Below are 21,338 nucleotides of genomic sequence, written 5' to 3'. Positions count from 1 at the left end.
TGATGGAGAAGCCTTCCGGGGGCACTTCCCCGTCCCGGCGGCGTGCCGAACAGAGACTCCTGTCCCCCAGATCTTGGCTTCGCAATGGCGGCAGCTCTGGAAGGTTTTCTCTGGTTTCGTCGAACGTGGTAGGGTTTTCGTGACGGAGACTTTAAGTAGGCGGAAGGGCAAGGTCGGTGGAGTCCTGGTGGGGCCACACACTAGGCCGGCGCGGCCAGGGCTTGGGCCGCGCCGCCCTACTGTGTCCCCACCTCGTGGCCCCACTTCGTTTCCCCTTCGGACTTCTGGAAGCTTCGTGGAAAAATAGGACCCTGGGCGTTGATTTTGTCCGATTCCGAGAATATTTCCTTACTAGGATTTCTGAAACCAAAAACAGCAGAAAACAGCAACTGGCCCTTCGGCATCTCGTCAATAGGTTAGTTCCGGAAAACGCATAATAATGACATAAAGTATGCATAAAACATGTAGATATCATCAATAATGTGGCATGGAACATAAGAAATTATCGATACGTCAGAGACGTATCACACCGCAAGCTACAACTAGTGCTCGGCGAGAAAAGGAATTAAGAAGTTTCCTCCTGATGCATCAGGATGAGCTACAGCAACCAAAATGATCAACAAGAAGAGCCACGGAACTGCCAACGCCAAAATGAAAAGCTCCACGCTTGCAAGCATCAGGCCAGATCATGTGTATCTTCGTTATCATCGTCGATCTCCATATCTCCTACCGAGCGTTTCGTCAGCCGGCACACCCCACTTGTATCTGCATCATTCCTTCTGGCCTCAGGTCCTAGGGCAAGATTGAGAAGCGCATCAGCACCTTGTTGGAGTTGCACAACATCGGCTACAGAGTGTAAACATGCCCAGTATTTCATACAAGCCACAGATTGAAAAATGATATCAACATGATTTTTAAGAAATTTTTTCTCGAAACAAGCTTTGTTATGCATTTTCCATATCGCCCATCAGACAACATCCATTCTAGCGATCTGGACATTGCGCCTAGCCCGAGAGAACTGAGGCATCCACCAAAAGAATTGTGCAAAAGACACAGGGCGAGTCTCTGCACCAACATCAGTTCCCACATGCTCTAAACATATTTAGCTGTAGGGCAAGAGAAGAAAAGACGCAGAATGTTTCATGGGTGGAACAAAATTGATATAGAGGATCTCCAGTTCAGTTCCTTTTTAGCAAGTTGTCTTTTATAGCTATAGCATTGTTCCAGATTAGCCACAGCCAAATTTTGATTTTCAGCGGAATTTTAATCTTCCATAGCGTGCCTGAAGATCTGTTTGTTCCATTCCTGCACAACTTTTAATAGTGAATTGACCACTTTTTGTACATTTCCATCTTGGCCTGTCCACTGAATCATTTAACATCCCCCAATTCAATATACTGACAAGTCCACACCATTGTTCATGGAGGTCAGTGATACGTCCAAAACGTATCTATAATTTTTGATTGTTTCATGTTAATATTATGCCTTTGGCACTTGTTTTTGTTTTAAGTTTATGATTTATTTGGACTAACCTATTAATAGTTGCAAAAGTGCATAATGTTCTTGTTTTACACTTTGATGTGTAGGAATTATCAAGAATACAAGAGGAACACTTGTTGGAGTCGAATTGGAACTTTGCTGAAATCTGTCCCAGAACTTTTTTCGGAGATTGTCTGTTTGACCCTCGAAGATGACCTCCAACGGGAGTTGGGCCTGAAGAGGAAGTTGTAGATAATTTTCTGCTGAACGTTCTGGAGTTAACATTCGGCCCAATCGGAGTTCGGACGCGGCCCGTAGGCCCGTTTTGGTGGAACCCTAAAAGGGGTGACGGAAATCCGAGAAGCAACTCGTGGAGGACACCTCCACCCACGAATTTCCAACCACCAAAGCCACGTTTTTGCCTCCCCCATGGATCCCATCTCCATGGGGGAGGACTCCCAAGAAGCCATGAAGGAGGGAGGCTAAGGGGCGGCGCTCCCCAACCTTGCCGGCGGCGGGGAAAGGAGTTCCCCGCGCCGCCGGCGCCGCCGCCGCCCTGCGCCGCCGCGCTGCCCCTCTCCGACGTCTTCACCGTCATCTCCATCACCATCTCCTCCTTGTATTCAGTGGTTCATCCTCTCATAAACCTCTGTACCGTCCTATGTAAACATGGTGTTTGATGCTATAATATTTATCCTATGATCTATGTCATGTTTATGTAGTATATTTGTCTTTTGATTGCTTTGTTGAATGTCTATGGTTCATTAGAGTTGTATGTTGATATGGTACTGTCCTTTGGTGTCCATTATACTTGTGCGCGCATGGATCAACACCATTGGGTTAGTAGTATGTGCAAAGGAAGGGGGGTAGTCCTGCCGGAGCGACAGAAACCTGAGGGCTCAAACCGGTTAGTTGCATGTATGGGAGTAAGAGGACCATAAACTTAAGGCTATGGTTGGGGAAACCTTAATGCATTGTTAGTATTTACGGATGTTTGCTAACAATCCAATCATATAGTACTTGTAATCCCAAGTAGTGGAGCGCTTGTATCAAGCTTACATTGACTTTATACAAGTCCTTCACACCAAGTCCGCATTTGCATTTGGGCTTACAGATCCATCTCCATTTAACAAAGTGATACTTCCTTTTATTTGCACCACCAGCCCAAAAGAAAGCCCTAATGGGTCTTGAAATGTTTTCAACATTTGTTTTGTGAAGTAATTTCATAGACATTTGATATACAAATATATTGGACAAGCAAGCATAAATCTTGGTTAATCTTCCACCAATAGACATAGAGCCACCCATCCAGCCTCCCATAATTTTATTCACTTTTTCTTCAATAAACTGTAGCTCAGCAACTGTCAATCTTCTAGCACAAACAGGAGTGCCCAAAAATAATTAATAAGCCATTTTCCCTTTCTAACAATTAAACAAGTCCACATACTCTTGAAATTTGTCAAGATCATTAAGTATCAGCATGGTTTCACTTTCTCAAAATTGATTTTCAGTCCAGACGTAATTTCAAATAACTACTATATTAAACCTTAACAAGCATCTTTTTTCTCCTAATTTTGGATTGTTTTTTAGATTAATTGCGAGCTGACACGTATGTCTCCTGATTCTTCAATTCCTGCTGTCTTTTTTCTATGTACCGTTTGGTGCTCTTAGCAGTTTTGGTATTGCATTTTTCTTCCTAATGGATTGTTGTGGTGTGTCGTTGTTGTGGCCGTAGCTACATGGTGGGTGGAGCGATGTGGGCTATGGTGAGGTAGTTTCTGGACGGTTTACAGAGCCTGTCAGTTCCTATCTTGTTTCACCCAATACTAGAAGGACCCTGCGCGTCTTGCCGCGCCATTCTTAGCTGCTAACGTTTGTTTTTTCATGTTTTATATATGCTTAGCAGGAATGTTGCTCGGTGTCCATGCAGAGAATTTTTTTCTTTACTATACTATGGTATGGGACCTTTATTCATAATTAAAAAATAATATCTCCATAAAAGGAAAAAAAATCCTTAAGAAATAATGAAAGTGGGTGTTGAGTCCTGTTTGGAAGGTTAGAATCTTAAAGTAGTGATAGGAGCACTTTCTATTGGGATGTCAATACGTCATTACATGTTCAATTTTAATAAAGAGATAAAATTTAAAACTATGCACACTAATTTTTGTAGAACTTCAAAGAGAAGGTATTGAAATAGAACAAAATGGGTCTTCCAAAATTTCCATTCGTAGTTTCCTTCCACAAGATCCTAGCAAAGATATTCATTTGCACAAGAAAATTACAGAATCAATGGAACCTTGGTAATATGGTTATAAGAGCAATCATTGTGAAAAGCCCAAACTAATTCGTTCCGTTAAAAATTCTTCAAAATAATCATTCAACACATCAAAGAAAATGTGATGGTCTTAATCTTTGGATACTAAATCAGAGCGCAACCTGATTGTTGGTGAGAAACCCAGTTCAAAGATCTTACAGCTAGTTTTTTTCTTTTAAATTAGAAAGTTATACTCCAGATAGTACAATGGAAAAAATCAGAACAACACCTTGAGATTTATTCTCATGACGATCAGCAAGGGTCTTCGAGTTGGGAAAATAAATGGCTATGGGCCATCAGATAGGAATGCACAATAAGCTAGCATAACACCTCTGCTAATTTGGGCTACTTATGAAATTTGTATTGTTGTTCAGTTGTCTAAAATATTCAGACATATTCATACACTCTGTATAAATGTGCTTCGCCGTGCTAGTGATCCAAGCTGAAAGTTTCGCGGGTTCAGTACATTTTGTACGGATTTTTCTTCCAAGCCAGAATACCTGGGTTTGAATCAGTATATATGCAAAGACCAAAACTATCATCATCTTATCCACATGTCAGTTATTAGTTCCCCCATGTATCACTATGTTGGCCATGCAATTACCTCTCCAAAGAGCGTCTTTGCAGTTCTGGAGTAGGATGTGAGCCACCTAGGCTGTACAAATCACCAACAGCAATATAAGACGGCTTACCAATGAGATCTTTAGGAGCCCCAGTAAAGAAAACCATTTCAACAATTCATCCGTTATTAAGGTATGATGGCACTTCATATTTGTACATGGATAACCATTTTGATATCAGCCAAGGGTAGACATTCAACCAAGAGCATTAGAAATAATCATGGACTGGCAGTCTTGTTTTCTCAACCATTCAAGAACATTTGTAAGCACTGCTCTCTCCAAAAAAATCTGAGTGCACTAATCGCATCATAGGTACCAGCAGCCTTAGTAAGAAAATATGATGTGGATACTAATGTGCATCTAAACAATTTAACATAGCAATGTTAGATACGCAAGAGGAAATGCAGATATGTAAGGCCAAGTATAACCACATCATATATGTGGACTAAAAAATACTGAGTTCTGTGTTGTTGAATGTGATCTCAAACTTGTGACTTTTCTCGCTTATCCATCCAATATGATCGGTGATACCCATAACCCCAGCATAAGCAGAACAAACTAAGAAAGTGAGCACAACAGCATAGAAGATAAGCCACAAGATAAAAAAGGCAGCCTGTCATTGAGAGAAACAACTCATGTACTGCCTTACTGAAACATAATTTTGAACCATAGCTGACTGACAAACATAGCAATGCCATATGGTCTACAAAACCGAAGGAAAAATATCTGGCCTACTCCTTAGAAAGATAACTCTCCTATCCATACAGCCCAACACAGGGCTAATTATAGGTACTTCTGGCTCGTAGTTATCAAGTTATCAACATTTGAACTCATCAAATATGATACATAAGAAAAATATAGGATTCAGAAGTCATGGCATTTCCAAGTCTGGAAATGAAATCCTCATGAATCGATATAAATAGCTTTTGGCCGCACCATGTTGTAACTATCGATACTCTAGAACTTAGAATATTATCTTCTGAGTTTGATCTAATGGTTTGCATGTTCAAGTGAATCCATTTCCTTGCCATTGCTCAGGACAGACTTTTTGCTCTGATGGGCCATCTGCGTTAGAAGTTTAGAACAAACAATGCACACTGACAGGCTCTCAGATTATATGTTGGCCTGAGCCAGACATATTAGTGCTAGGCTCTACAGACAGTTTCATCTCATGATGAACCCAATTCGTCTTTCTGACTTCCTGAATGAATTTGATTTCTAGATTCATCTTTCTGTAACATCAATAAATTGCAAAGACAAATCAGTTATAGGTGGAAGACCCAGGAAGACCATAGACTAAGTGCGAGCAGGCAAGCATCAGATTCTTGCATGAGTCACAAACATGAATCGTGATGATTGTTGACGTACAAGAACCGTGAGATGGCATTGTCTAAATCCAATGTAAAAAAAATCAGAAGACGGGCTGCAATAGATATAAAATACATGGATGTACAGATCTACCTACGAAACATTCTCAAACTTCCAAAGAAGGTAGAACAGCACGCGGTGAATGGGTAATTCTGTGATTTTTGCCCTGTGTCGTTCCAGATTTGCGTCAACCAAACAACAGCTAGGAAAATCGAAAAACTTGAAGATTACCTAGGCGGGTCGCAGATCAGAGCTCGATGGGGGAATTTGATAGAGATATTTGATAGAGATATGCTTGGTTTAGCCGACGTCTGTCGACCCTCGCGCAACCGCAGCTTGCATCGGAGAGGGCCGCGAGGGGATCCTCTTGAGAGTCGGAGATATAGCGGAGGGAGTAGGAGCTTTGTGGGATCTCCATGGACAGCGCCGCCCAATTCTGCTTCTTCCGGCAATGGCTTAGATGAATGCCTACACCCGGAATCCTCCGGCTACTCTTGAAAGATGACCTTGCCATCGTCACTGCTTCCTTCGTCGCCAGTTTCGCCCCAGCTACGAAAGAGCAGCACAACAGCACACATGAGAAAACATAGGAGGAACCTAAACTGCTACCACACGCCTAGAAAGACAAGCATGATGCGACCCAGCCACACAAAAGAAATACGAACTGACACTCTTCTCACGTGGTTCTGTTCTGTAGACTGGATCTAGGAGTTTCCAGTTTCTTCTCCACGTCACCATGCACCATGGGGCCCACTTCTTTTTGCAAAGACAGCCGTCGGATGAAACAAACGAACGGCTAAAATAGCAGGGATTCGCTCCAGTTTTTACCATTGGATTCATTCAATCAACGGCTGAAACTTTTCAAACTGGGCGGGAACACTGTAGACACAGAGTTAGATTCAAAAACTGTTGTATTATATAGTGGTATAGATACAATAATCGTGGAAGCAAGGCAGAGAAGATACCAAGACGCTTCAAGCCCCGACGGCCTTGTGATGGCTGCCTGTCGCCCATGGAATAAAACAACAGGAAAACCACAACAGAGCCTACAAAACCAGGAGAACAGCAGGCGCACACACCGATATTAAGCAAAAAGTCCCTATCTTCCGCAACCTGAAAAAGCCTAGCGCGCTTCGATGCACCCTTTGAATATTTCAAAGAGGCATCACTTACATATCTAATTGATTCAATACAACAGAAAATAACGCTTTGAAGATATACGTTAAATATACCAATGCAAATCATGAAGGAATGCGCAGCTGTCAGTCACAGCTCCATGTCATCTGAATAAAAATTTAAAAGTATAAACACAATAGGAAAGTTTATAACTTCCACATGTTTCCAGCAACAAGAAAACAAAAACGCAACATTACAACCAATAATCGATGCTTCCATATACAAAGTTTCAATTTGTATGTTTGTCTAAGTTAATAACACCGCTGTAATTATCTGGGAGAACTCATCTTAAAAGCAAGAAACTATCAAGGAGACCTGAATTTGCACAATCTCAGTAGATCATATTTAGACTGTGGCATGCACAGGTAACAAATACAACCTAGAATCAACTGTCTAGATCAGAGGCCTCACACACACAAAGCAAAACATCTACCATCAATGAATCTGAGAACCAAAAGGGAATTTCCTCAGGCTTACCCCTAGAAGAAAGAACCGCAATCTAAACATACACACTACACAAAAAGAACATATATGCAGCCTACATTACAACAAAAACTTCACAAGTAGCACTACGACATCTTAAATCGAAAGCATCGACCCACCGTAAAAGGAAGAAACTATCAAGGAGAACTGCAATTGCACAACCTCAGAATACCATATTTAGACTGTGGCACACGTATAACAAATAGAACCTGCAATGTACTGTCTAGATCAAAGGCCTCATACACATGAAATTAAGTATCTACCATGAATTAATCCGAGAATCAAAAGGAAATTTCCTCAGACTTACCCCTAGAGGAAAGAACCACAATATAAACACTGCACACTACCAAAGAACACATATGCAACCTACATTAAGACATCAACCTCACAAGTAGCACTACAGGATCTTAGCTCAAAAGCATCGACCTAAGCAAGCACCTTATAGCATAATAGGAACACTGGCCATTAGAAAATAAGGGCAAATAAAAGCGCAGCTCTAATATGACAGAAAAACGTAGGAAAACAACGCACCCGAAATACAACAGGAAAAGATCGAATCTTGACAGTAAACCCGTGCTAGTTAAAACAGAACATAAACCTACGGTAGAACAATTTATATCACTGCAATCCATACAGAATATCTAAACCTGAATGTCAAACATGTAATAGGCAAAATTGATCCAGGATGAAGCAACCATGAACCACCACAATCACACGACATGGATCTGCAACACGAAACTGAAGAAACAGCAAAGCAATAACAGAGCCCGCCGGCTCCAATCAATCAAACCCCGAACCCACCCACCCAAATCCTCACAAAACGTACACAAACGCGACCAAACAACTATGAACACAACAAATCAACGCGAACGGCAAGAACGGCAGACAAATGCGGCACGAAAACGTTGAATCTACAGCAAGCACGAACCAAACGAACGCAGATCAACCCAATCCCCAAGAAACAGATCCACACACAAGCATCACCGATCCAAAACACAAAGCTAACAGAAGATAAATCTACAGAGAATAAACTTGAATCTTAGAAACCGGACACTAAATCGCGCCACAGATAGAGAAATAGGAACCATACCAACGAGAAGAAACAGCCTCGCCGGAAAATGCGGGCGGCCACCGCGGCGCCACCCAAGCCAACGCACCCCCGGAGACCAGGCACCTCCGCAACCCCACCCGCACACAACGCCGCAGCTCCAAGAACGAAAAGAAGAACTCGAGCGACTCCAAACACCCGCGCAGCCGAAGAAAAGAAGAAGAAGAGAGGACTACAGAAGGCCCGGTCAAAGGAACAGAAACCGACTTCAGCGAGGCTCTCTGGCTCGTACACGTGACGCCGAACCGCCTAAAACGCCGACTCGCAACGACACGGCAGCACGCGGGTAGGACCCACGAAAGCGACGGGCGGCTCTCCCAGAAACGCGCGCGACCCTGGGAGCTTAGTGCTCTTCCAGGACTAGCTAATAGCACCGCTTTGACCATTATTTGTTTTGTCCGGCTAGATTGTGGAGAAATCCTGTGTCTACAGACCACTGTCCCATATTTTCTTGATTGCCTTCCCTCTCTCTATCCATTATTTCCTCCACCTTCCCGAGTTCCTCGCTGCCAGATCCCCTACATCTTCACCAGCTTACCCCTGCCGGAGCTCCTTCCTCGCCTAATCCCCCGTACTTGCACCGATCTCCACCTACATGGGGTCTTCTCTGACCCCCTCGTGTAGAACGACCTGGCTTGGGCTCTCCCTGTGTCCAAGCAGGGAAAACGTGCGCCGGAGACGAGGCTTGTGGCGGATGAAGGAGAGATGCGCGCGGTGGCCTGCGTCGAGATGCGCTGCAGCCGGCCCACGATGTATTGCGCAGGGCGGTAGAGCCAGGCACTGGGCCGGCAGTAGGCGGCAACAGGTGGCGGGGAACAGTGGCCGGCGTGGAGGTCGGCCAGTGCTTGGCCGGTACAAGCTGTTGGCTAGGTGTTGCCGGTGTGTTCGCGGACGTCTGCGTGGAGCTGCAGCCGCCGTGAGAGCAGAGAGGAAAACTACTAGCTGCCGGATGAGGGCAGCATCGGAGGGGCGGCGCGGGTGAGTAGGTGGCGGGAGTAGGTGGAGCGGCGGTCGTCGGGATGGCGGACACGAAATCGTCTTCGCCCAAGCTCTCTCTGCCGCGAGCTCCACGTGCTCGAGCTTCTCGGCGGCCGGTGGCCCTGACGTGGGTCAGGTCCTACTCTGGTTCATAGCCGTCACCGACGATCTACAGCTCTCTCCGAGGGCGGCACCCAACAAGATTGGTCCGCCGGGTGGGCGCTTGACGACTAGCAGTGCTGCCGGCACCATATCTTGGAGCACGGCCTTGCTAGAAGCTGCTCCGCCACCACCCGGAAGATGAGGTTATACACTCTTTATGAACAATTAGAAAAAATCTATCCGAAATTTGGAGGATTTTGATGTTGTTTTGGTTACTGCGCTGCAGGAGTTTTGAGACTGGTTGACTCCTTGGACGATGGAGGCGATGCACATGGTGGCGCTTGAGATGAGATTGCTAGGTGGGTGGTTGGTTTATTTCTGTAAAGTGGAGGTCTCGGTGCTCATGGCTGCTTCTTCGCTTGCAGCAGGCAGATAAGGAGCTAGCAATTAGAGGGAAGAACAATGATAAGCTGCAGGTGGCTGGGTTCTTCGATTAAGGTTTTTGATGCACTAGCGGTATGGATTTCTAGAATTTGATTTAGCGTGCTTTGTTCAGTGGTAGTAATTAGAGTAGCATGTTCAAACAAACAAAAATGCATCGATTATTACTTCTTCCATGTATTGCGTTTTCTTTTCTTAACCACATATGATTTTCAATATCTGACTCTTACAACATGTCAATCCCAGCCTTAGGTTAAAGAACCTAAGCGCACTGTGGTACTGTGTGTTCAAACTGATTTCAGGGTATGTTTCTTCACTGTGATGTTTCTATTTAACATGTACTTCAGTACTATGTCTTACTAATCTAGCAAATATAATTCACACGCTGTATAGAGTGCACACTAAATATAGCTATAAGAAACTATAAAGTGTAGTATGTATCCGGAATAATATTTGATGCTCAAATTATGTAGCTTGGTACAAACAACCTTTGCTGTATTGTCATAGTATCGAACAGATAGGATTTTATTTTGAAGATTTTTCAATGGTAAGATAGTAAAAAGTCGCGGTCGCTCTTCTTTGTTTGTAAGGCATAACCAATCATATTGACATCTCTAAAGAGAACTAAGCTCCCAGGGTTGGGAGCCCCTGTGAGCGTATTGCCTGTCGTTATCGCGGGCCCTACACTGGTTTTGGCGTTTTCGTTTTCTCACCTGTATGTCTGTTTGGTCTTAATTTGCATGAGCTTCTGGCAGCAGGTCGGCAAGAACGCCGGCGGTCACGTGAAGCCCCTCCATGCGATCCCCGATATCCCCTGCACGTGGGGTTCGACGGCCATGGCGAGGAGCCGTCCAAGCGCGACGTGGTCGTCGACCGCGCCACAGGTGTGTGGGCACGGCTGTATGCTCCGGCCGCCGCGGCTGGGAAGGTTCCCGTGGTGGTGTACTTTCACGGTGATGGCTTCTGCGTCGGCTCCACGGCCTGGAGCTTCTACCACAAGTTCCGGCCCAGCTTCCCGCGCGGGCGGGCTGCGCCGTGATTTCCGTCGACTCCTCGCGAACGTGAACCGCGCCCTGGTCGCGTTCGACGACAGGATCGCAGTGGTGCGGCGGCTGCGGCAGCAGGTGGCGTACGGCAGGAACAGCAGTACCTCCGGCACGGTCGCCTGGTTGTTCGACCACGTGTTCCTGACGGGCGACAGCGCGGGCGCCACCATCGCGTTCCACATCGCCGCGTGGCTCGGCGAGGGTCAGCTTGGCGGCTTGGCGCTCTGGCGGTCTGGCCCCGCGCTCCTCCAAGGGAGCCATGAGCCCATGATTCAGCCGTTCTTCAGCGGCGAGACTCGCACGGCGTTAGAGAAGACGCTCCGCAGCTGCCGCAATCAGCGCTGAACCTGTCCACCTTAGACAGCTGCTGGCGCATGGCGCTCCCCGGCCGCAGGTGCAGGCCACCACCATCCGTGGTGCAAGCCGCTGCCGCCCGTGCTGGTGTGCGTGGCGGAGGCACGAGCTGTGCAGTGCGCGGGAAGAGCGTGGAGCAGGCCATGTACGGCGGCGTCGGGAACGACGACGTCCAGGTGCTCTACAACTACCACCTGGCCTAGCCGCGGACGCATGAGACGCTGGCGCACATCAGGGCCTTCGTCAGCGCTAGGTCAATCAGCTAACATCTGCTCGGCGTGTCACGAGAAGCTTTTAATTAATTATAATCCAGTCTAATCCACAGCCGATTCCATACAGTCGATCGTTTAACTTGGTGCTTTGCCTAAGAAAGCCAGAAAGGGCACCAAGAGCAAACCATTGTCTGCCTGTCTGGTGCTTATTTGCACTTTGCAGCTACCATGGAGAGAACAAAACTCTGCTTTGGGAAAGAGGGCTTGATGGAGCCTGATATAGGTAAGCAGCTCTCTAAGGCTGGTGCCAATGGGGGCGGGAGTGGAGGCGGTATCGCCTGGCTTGGGGCGGGAGTGGGGCGGGACGCGAGCGCGGGGCGCTGGGGCTGGCGCCGGGCGGTACCGCCCGCTGCCGCCCGGCTACCGCCCGCGTTGGGGGCGACAGCGAGGCGAGAGAGGGGCGATAGCGGTGCTAGTGGGGGCGGTAGGGAGGCGGTAGGGAGGAGAGAGAAGTGAGAGCTGGTACTATAGCCCCGTGCATTGGCACCGTGAGGTGAGAGTGGGGTGAGAGTGAGGAAAAAAGCTGACGTGGCGGGTGAGAGTAGGGTGGTGCATTGGCACCAGCCTAAGAGCAACTCCAAGACTGACCTATATCGTGATCCGTGGTAAAAATCGCAATTTAGCGTGCTAGGGAAGAATGGCTCCAGCAGCCACGCCAAAACCGCACGTGCTAAAAAAGTTTCTGTGTGTCGGATATTTAGCGCGTCGCATCTAGCGCGCGCTATAAAAAACACGGCTCCGAACTGCCAGACGTCCATCCTATTGCCCGCCGCTTCGCCATGCCTTCGCGCCGCCACAACCAGTCTGGGTACCGCGTCGTCATCCCCTACCGGTGGGAATGTTCTACGTGAAGATCCACGCCGCCGGAGGGCGCATCATCCTTGGGACGTTCACCGCGGTGTAGGAGGCCGCGCACGCCTACGACGTGGCGGTTTAGACGCCCCGCCACGACATGAACTTCTACGACTGCGAGTCGGTCGAGGAGGTGGGGGCCGCGGACATCATCACCGCCGAGCAGCGCCGCCTGTCCGTCACGGAGGTGGACGGACGCACCATGGAAGCGTGGCGCTAAGCCTTCCCGCAAGACATGCCCGACGAGCAAACCTTATTCATGCAGAATAAGACCAAGCGTAGAGCGGAGAAGGAGGGCATGAACCGGCGCAAGGTCTTCATTTCGGACATTGAGGGAAGCCCCAAACAATCAGGACAATCGAATTTTACTGAAATTGGCGAACTTAAAAAGACGCGTAGTATACATATGGAGGTACTACCGGCCATCCCATAAGATGCGTCCCATACAGTTGAGAAAAAAATTGTGAACTTAAAAAGAAGCTGAATTTCATTGAGCTTTGTAGAGAATTTTGTACAAACATAAACTTAAAACATAAGAAAACCACACTAACAATAGAATCCCCTGTAGTTCACGTTGTCTGCGCCGTCGCCACCGTCGTCATCGCTGAAGTTGAAGTTGTCGTTCTCCGCGGTGTCGCCGGTGCTTGTGCCGGAGCAGGAGCTTCCTCCCTCCCTCGCGATGGTTTAGCTTTGTATAACATTCCCAGTTTAGTTTGGTGTAATACATCGTCGATGGGAGTGGTGACCGATTAACGAGGTTATGCCTACACATCTATCTAATATCACACGATTCAAGCAAAGGGTGTACTTCATCTCTTTTGGATTATAATGCATAAGAGCTTTTTTAAATGGTTAGAAATTATAAGAACTATCTCATTTATTGTTATCTCTCCTCTAAAGATGTTTTTTTTCTCTCTCTCTCATCTCATGCATATGAAACTATTGGCCATGTAATAATTAATGAGGTGAGTTATGGATTTTTTTTGGTCTTATCAAATTAATCTTCGATCGGGCTTTATAATCTTGAACATATGTAGTACATATGATACGAAAAATTTAAACGAGAAAATCAGAGGATGGCGCGGCAAGACGCGCAAGGTCCTTCTAGTGTATTTTATCTCAGAACTGTGCGCATGACGCCACAGGTCACCTATATGTGTTATTCTGTTTACTTACATTAGCTCTGGCTGCAAAGTTGTGTGGCTTGCCTGTTTACATTGGCATACCAAAATGGGTCGTTGAGGGTGACCTGGAGAAGGTATGTTCCATGCTCTACTTGGCCGTCTTGGCGCACCTGCCAAATTTCTTGCTGAAACTTTTTTATGCGAGGTTGCACGTTGTACTCCGGTGGCAATTCTTAGGTATTCTAACCTGCTCTTGACATGTTCCACCGCTAAATGATTTTGTGTTGGGCTTCATTTGTATCCAGGGATGATACACCTTAAATCAGATTTGAATGATGGATTGGATCTGGTCCTCTTCAAGGTGCTGGAGGGCGGAAACATATGAATGGAGATGAAACCTGAAGCGTATATCTTGCTGAAGAATTTCTACCTTAGGCGAGTCAAAATCATTTAGCTGGATCTGTTAGGGAAGTCTTTGCACTGAGAGTAGTTTAGTTAGAGTACTCTAGATGTTTTCGGATTCGTCCAGGTAATAATATTTTTGTCAAGAGAGTGGTATCTGCCTAAATGTTATTTTTCCATTGAACTATTTAGTAACGTCAGTTCAGTTTTGATATGTCATGTGTTCTTTGTTAGTTCTAATATTTTTGCTAACCTTGTTTTTACTGCAATTTGTTAATCATATTCGTTATTGACCCAAAAATACATGATTTTGTAGATTCCATTATGTCAGGATGCATATGGTTAAATATATATGTCTTGCCTTCTTTGCCTGTCGGAAAGTCAATTATATTTCCCCCTACCACAGAGTAAATGCCATAGCACATTACATTTTGGTTTCATGTCTTGACAGACAAGATAATTTTACTTGCATCATTTAGACGCTTTAAAAAAAAGAATCTGCTGACTATAAATGTTATATTATATTGTATATGTCTCAGCTACTGTATGCAGTTCTATGGTAGGAAAAAATCCATCAGTAAAAGGTGGATATTTTTTCGTAGTCTTATTTATTTTCAGGTTGCTTCCTTAAGGGAACAATTATATGAAAGAATTTTGCCATACTGCATGTAACAACAATGAATCTTTGCTTTTTATACAGGTGTAAGATTTGCTGTAGCAACTGCAATCTTGGCTAGCTATCGGATTCTTGGACACCCAGCAGAAATGGAGCAAGATTGAGAGTCCAGGCCCTATGTCAACCAATTACACTCAGTGTGTTGATCCGTAAACCAAGTACAGCTGTATCTTTTGGTCAGTTAGTTTGTATGGTTGAGATTTATGTGATTTTGCGTTTTCAACTTATACTACACAGATCAATAGTAGATGTTCTAGCTAGAATTTAGCATGATAGTATATTGATATATTGCCTGCATATGTCTGAACATGAGCATCTTGATAGAAAGGTACAATCCAATTTAGGATTAGAAAAGATGTATAATACTGATGTGTTTTTTTCCTTTCCTTCATGATCATGGTATTTTTCTTGATATGGTTCTCTACTTTCAAAATATTTTCTTTTCCTCATCAAAGTTACTTTTCTCAGTTATCTATAATTGGATATTTTAGGGATATCTGACGGGTTAATCTACCATTACAGCTACAACCTAGGTTAGAATAAGCAAAAGTATATGGTCCTTGAAGTTTCTTATGTTGGAGTATTGTTTGTTTCAAAGAACTAAAATCCAAAGTGTTTTCTCTCCTTAGGAAGGTAAATACATCATGTGGCTACATTGAGTTATTTGTTGGAACCAAGCTGGGGGTAAAATATTGTGGAAATGAATACATTTACCATGAGATTCTTTTTGCGCAAGTAGTTATTTATAACAATTTCAAGCAGGACACTAGCTAGCTTTGACCATCATATTTTTGGTACCCAAACTATGTATTTGTTTTTAAACCATTTGCACCTGCATCTATATAACAACTGAGTTTATTTTGAATGAAGGCTGCAGAGAATAGATATAGGCAGAGAAACGCCTTGCTTGCTTACAGCCTTACCGTTTTTTTTGTGTTCCCTATTTTAATATTTAGAGTGAACTGAGGAAAATAATAAGAAAATGAAGCTACTTTTAATGTTATTGTTCCACCATTTTTTACTATGTGATGTCATATATTCCTAGCTTATGTCGCAAAGCTGCCTATGTCAGTATAGCTGGGTTTTGCCTTCATCTTCTTTTTACGAAATACATTTGCCACCATTTCAGATAGCATATCAAATATTAATCCAATATGATGCAAGAATTTGTATTGTTAGTTTTATAGCATAACATGCAACCCAGCATCCCCCCAGTGATTAAAGGATAGATAGTCAACTGAACTTCTTATTCTGAAATTGTGTGTTTAATGGCAATTTCAGATTCATGCATCATATTGGATCAGCTCGATGATCCACTAGGAAAAGTTGACAATCGGAGTATTGGTCCTTTGGTGACTAGCAATGCTCTGGGCTTCATCTAACCAACATGTCTTATTTGCTTGGTTCCTCGCTTTATTTTGGATTCTTTCTACAACATGAGCGTTTCTAGATCTTGACCGCCCATTTCCCCTTAGATGCATTGTTAGTGCAAATTTAAAGATCAGAAGTCTATTGTTAATATCTTCATTTTTTTAAAGTGCCAGATTCTCATTTTGAACTCCCCTGAAAAAGGTACTCGGTGCAGATTTCAAGATTCAAAGTTGGTTGTTAATACTTACATTTAGAAAACGTTCTTCAGATGATTACACAATATGTATATGTCTTTCTGGGTGATGAATATAGATTAAGGTCATTCAGATGTATGTTCTATGTTACAAATTCTAACTCTTCTAGGTGCCTACGAGAATGGGCAAATGTATTACTATTGAGGAAATCTGTGTATACCAGTTCATAGCTTGATTTGAGCTAAAATTATTGGTACTACATTGTTCAAATCTCTTCATTTCATTACTGTGGTAATTAACTTTTAAATAAGTGGTATATATCCAATTGATCAATGCTAAAAACAACTTCAGGTCCATTTACTATCAGTCTGTTGATTTAAAGCATCCTTTATTCTTTAACTCCAGGCTGGGCGCGGCGTGCCGCCGCGCCTGTCCTTGCTAGTATGTATAAGAGCAACTTCAAATTTCTTGCTCCCTCAACATCATCATGTATCAAGAGAATTGAGTCATCTGCATATTGTAAGATAGCCACTCCATGTTCCACCGAATTCTCAGCTAGTCCTTTGAGCAGCCCACTCCTCTGTGCATAAACAATCATCTTGGACAAACTGTTAGCATCCATGTTGAACATGAAAGGAGCAAAAGGATTCCCCTGTCTAACACCTTTGAAACTGCGAAAGTATGGTCCCACAACATCATTAATTTTAACACTGAGAGTTCCTTTTGTAGCAGCTTCTTTGATCCAGACAATCCACCTGTCACTAAAACCTTTTTGCCTGCAACAGTCTATCAGAAATTTTTTAGTTCACTTTGTCATATGCCTTTTCAAAATCAATTTTCAAGACAACCCCCTGTTTCTTCTTACTTTTGGACTCCCTCAGTATTTCTTGTAACAACATTACTCCATTAGTAATATATCTCCCTTTTATAAAAGCATTCTGACAAAGTTGGATTAACTTTCCCATCACAGGTTCAACCCTGACGGTCATTCCTTTGGTAAAGATTTTGAATAGGACTTGCAACAAATAAATGGGCATGTACTACTGAATAATCTTTGCATCATCACTCTTTGGGATAAGAGTAATAATCCCATAACTGATTCTTTTCAAGATTGATATTGTGTTCATGAAAATCATTGAACATTTTGAGAATATCCCATTTGATGATACTCCAACAATGTTGATAGAATTCCACTAGAATTCCATCAGGCCCAGCAACTTTATTCTTCTCCATCTGATCTATTACATCATGAATTTCATCTTCAGTAAAAGGCTTGCCAGATTTTCTCTGTCAGTGGCATCCAGCTTTTCATGTTCCTCCCAAATATTATCATTTAGCCTTACACCAGTATCCACCACTGGACCAAACAACCCTTTATAAAAATTTGTTGCATGTCCCAGCACTGTTGGGGTCCCCTGAACAGTATTTGAGCCATCTTTTAAGGAAAACATAGTCATTTTCCTTTTTCTTCCATTGGCAATTCTATGGAAAAAAACTGGTATTATTATCACCTTGCAACAATCACTGTGACATGGGTATGCCTAATGGGCATATCACGAATATAACCCTGGTTACGTTTTCAAGCATCTGAGGAGTTGAAGGACTATGGACCTGAAGACTTGGAGGCCCGCGAAGTTGAAGATGTGCGGCCTAGTAAAGTAGAGTCAATATAGGGAAGCTTGTAACAATATATGGAAAGACCCAACACGACCCAATGTTTATATACTTGTACGACTTGGAAAGCCTCAGCTTTGCCAACTATATAACGGCGAAGCTGAGGACGAAAATAGGATCGATTATTGTTAAACCCTAGTCACCGTATTGTTTCTAGATGGGTTTCTAGATGGACGCATTTGTTCGTCTGACCACCTTCGAGTTCTACTTGCCCTCTATTTTCACGAAACCCTAAGTCTACAATCCGTAGGCATTGACGAGTTGATACCTCGTCAATTGGTGCCATCTGTGGGAATTGAGGTAGCAAGGTCCTGATCTTGATGGCATCATCATCATCATCATCATCTCTGGATCTTTGCTGCTAGAAGGCTTCCTCTTTCTCCAGTATATGTAACAACTCCACTTGAATTTGAGTTTCCCTACATGACCGTATACAGGAGATACAACCCTTTCCTTCTAGATCCTCCAGGATATCTAGCTCCACGGGTAGCTCCTGCTTCCTCTTCTTATCTCTCCCTCTAATGTTTTCTCCCCAACCTTTTAGCCCATTCTTCAAATTTTTCAGTTTGATTTAAACCATTTCCAAGGAACTTCTTGCTCTTACATGTTGCCTCCATATTTTTCAAATCTATCCAAGAAATCCTCTTCCTTCAGCCAACTTTTCTCATATATGAACGATCTATTCTTCTGCTCCCTATTTTCCATGGTATCTAGAATAATTGGATTGTGATCAGATATCTCTCTAGAGATTTTATGAACAGTTGTTAATGGGAAAATATTTTTCCAAGACAGTGGTCATCAGGAATCTGTCCAACTTTTCTAGAGTAGGGTTTACTTAATTATTTGTCCAGGTAAATTGTCCCCTAGACATATCAATTTCTCTGAGCTCATAAGTATTGATAATAGCATTGAACAAATTCGACCATTTACTTATTCTTATCTCTTTATTTTTCTTAGAAGAAAATCTAAGAATATTAAATCACCTCCTATCAGAATGGGCAATCTCTGATCATAGAAAACTTCCCCCAATTCCACCAAAAAGGCTTCCTTATCTTCTTCCTGGGCAGCTCCATAAACAAGCACTAAGTTCCAGTTTCTCTGTAACTTCTGTTGCCTGCCAAAACCCACCGGCGAGCAGCGACGAGCAACACGGAGAGCCGGGAGGCTCCCAGGACGGCTGGTGGGCCCTGGTCTCTCGGGCAACGGCCCGCAATGCTCTGGCACACGTCCCGACGGTCGCAAGGGCGTGCCACCCGACCTATACCCGGTCAGGAAGGTGTTTGATCGCTTCGATTAGTTTCCTGCATGGTAGACACGTAAACATTAAATGAGCCTCGATCGGCTCTCAGGTTACCCTGCTCATCGGCTCAAAGAGCCGATTGACCCATGGTCCATATTAGATCTTGCAATAACATGGGTATCCTGCTTCATTAATATTAAGCTAAATTGATCTACGATAGTTTAGGGTTTTCACCGTATAACCGGAACGTCCTACACGTAGTTGAGCCTAGCAGATACGAAAGATGATGGAAAACTAACCCTAAAAGAGGCCTAAAAACCAACACGGGGTCGATTCCCGGAACATCCCTTCTAGGATCGGCAAACCATACCTAACGCACTACCGGATCGTTCAACCCGTTTGCAAGGTCTAACCATACGGATATTAAACTAATCCTTGAAGAACAAGGAGCAACTATAACAGATCAAATCTACTAAATAAAGACGAAGCAAGATGCCGCCCTTACACCTAAGATAGGTGTAAGGGCAGCTAGATATCGAGGGGCAGCATGGCTAAGCAAGCATATCAGAAGAACAACGATGCAAGCCCCAAAACATCTACGATAAGTAGTGTTACTCGCCATCAACAAGGCTTCGAGTACGAGCAACACCGGATAACGAATAAACCGATATCGCCTAGATCGCAAGATGCGATCTAGGCAGCATGATGCTTACCCGGAAGAAACCCTCGAAACAAGGGGTGGCGATGCGCCTAGATTGTGTTTGTTGTGAACGTGGTCGTCCTCCTTTCTCAATAACCATAGGTACATATTTATAGTCCGTGGACTTTCTAATTCGGGAATAAACCTAACCGTGTACGAGCTAAACTCTATCTCTTAATTCTAAACTAAGATGCGATCTATCATAATGTACAGATACACGGGCAATCTAGCCCAAACTCTCGTACAAGGCCGATTTAGAGACACTTCATGCGCATATCCTCTAAGCCCATCTCGAATCACAGCCCATCTCTTGATCCGGTTAAAACCTGGTGATAACACATGCCCCCTGGTTTTGGTAATGATAATTTCAAAACCACTCTGTTTTTTCTTCGTAGGGTCACGTCGTGGCAGAGCAGAACTGTCACAGTATCCTTTCATCGTGATGCCTTGCCTTCTCAACTTCTCTGCACGATTTGACAGTTTTGGCACCATGTCCTCGGAAACCGCCGTAGCATTAAATCTCCACTATATCCCCTTTATTTAACCGCGTCGAGCAGTTCGCTTCTTCATCCCCTTGCTCCGTAGTAGCCATCGGAAAACCCTCCTTCGCACCATGGATTCCTCCTCCTCCTCCTCTACCTCATCGGATCTTTCCTCTCTATCCTCTTCTTCTCGTGAGCCGACGCCGGAGTGGGGCTCGTTGGCGGCGCACGACATCCTCGCCCCAACAACGTGGGACAAGGAGGATCACGATTCCTCCGTCTGGTCCGAGGATGACAAGTCCTTGACCGACGGAGAAGACGACTTCCAGTTCCTCGTCGATGGGGAGCTGGAGGCGGAGAGCGAGGATGACTCCTTCTCCTGGGACGACTTCACCTCCTCCGACGAGGAGGAGGAAGAGGAGGAGGACACCTCCTCGTTCTCCAACGAGCCGCCGGCGAAGCGCTTCCGCGCTGGGTCGGACGACGACAACGACGACGATGAGGAAGAGGCCCCTGCCGAGGGCTACGGCAGCAGTGACGAGGAGCTCGCCGGTAGCAGCGCCGACGGCAGCCACGACAGCGCCGACGAGGGCAGCGACGGCCCTTAGACTAGGACCACTAGCATAGGACTAGTAGTAATCGGCTCTTTTGTTCTTCCTCTCCTGAGCAATCGGCTCTTCTCTGTAAAAATCCTCTTTATTAATGAAGAAAATGTTACTATGTCGATTTTGCCTTCATACCAATTTTGCCGATTGTCAAAGCAAGTCAACGCGCAAAGAGCCGATGGCAGCGCATCGGCCTTTACCATAAAACGTGAGTAAGGCCAAATTAGTTGCCTATTTCAAACGGTAACTTGCAACCTTCGTCTGAAGAGTAAACTCA

Source organism: Lolium rigidum, chromosome 3 (genome assembly GCF_022539505.1).
Source record: "Lolium rigidum isolate FL_2022 chromosome 3, APGP_CSIRO_Lrig_0.1, whole genome shotgun sequence".
Taxonomy (NCBI): domain Eukaryota; kingdom Viridiplantae; phylum Streptophyta; class Magnoliopsida; order Poales; family Poaceae; genus Lolium; species Lolium rigidum.
Note: the sequence above shows the minus strand (reverse complement) of the source record.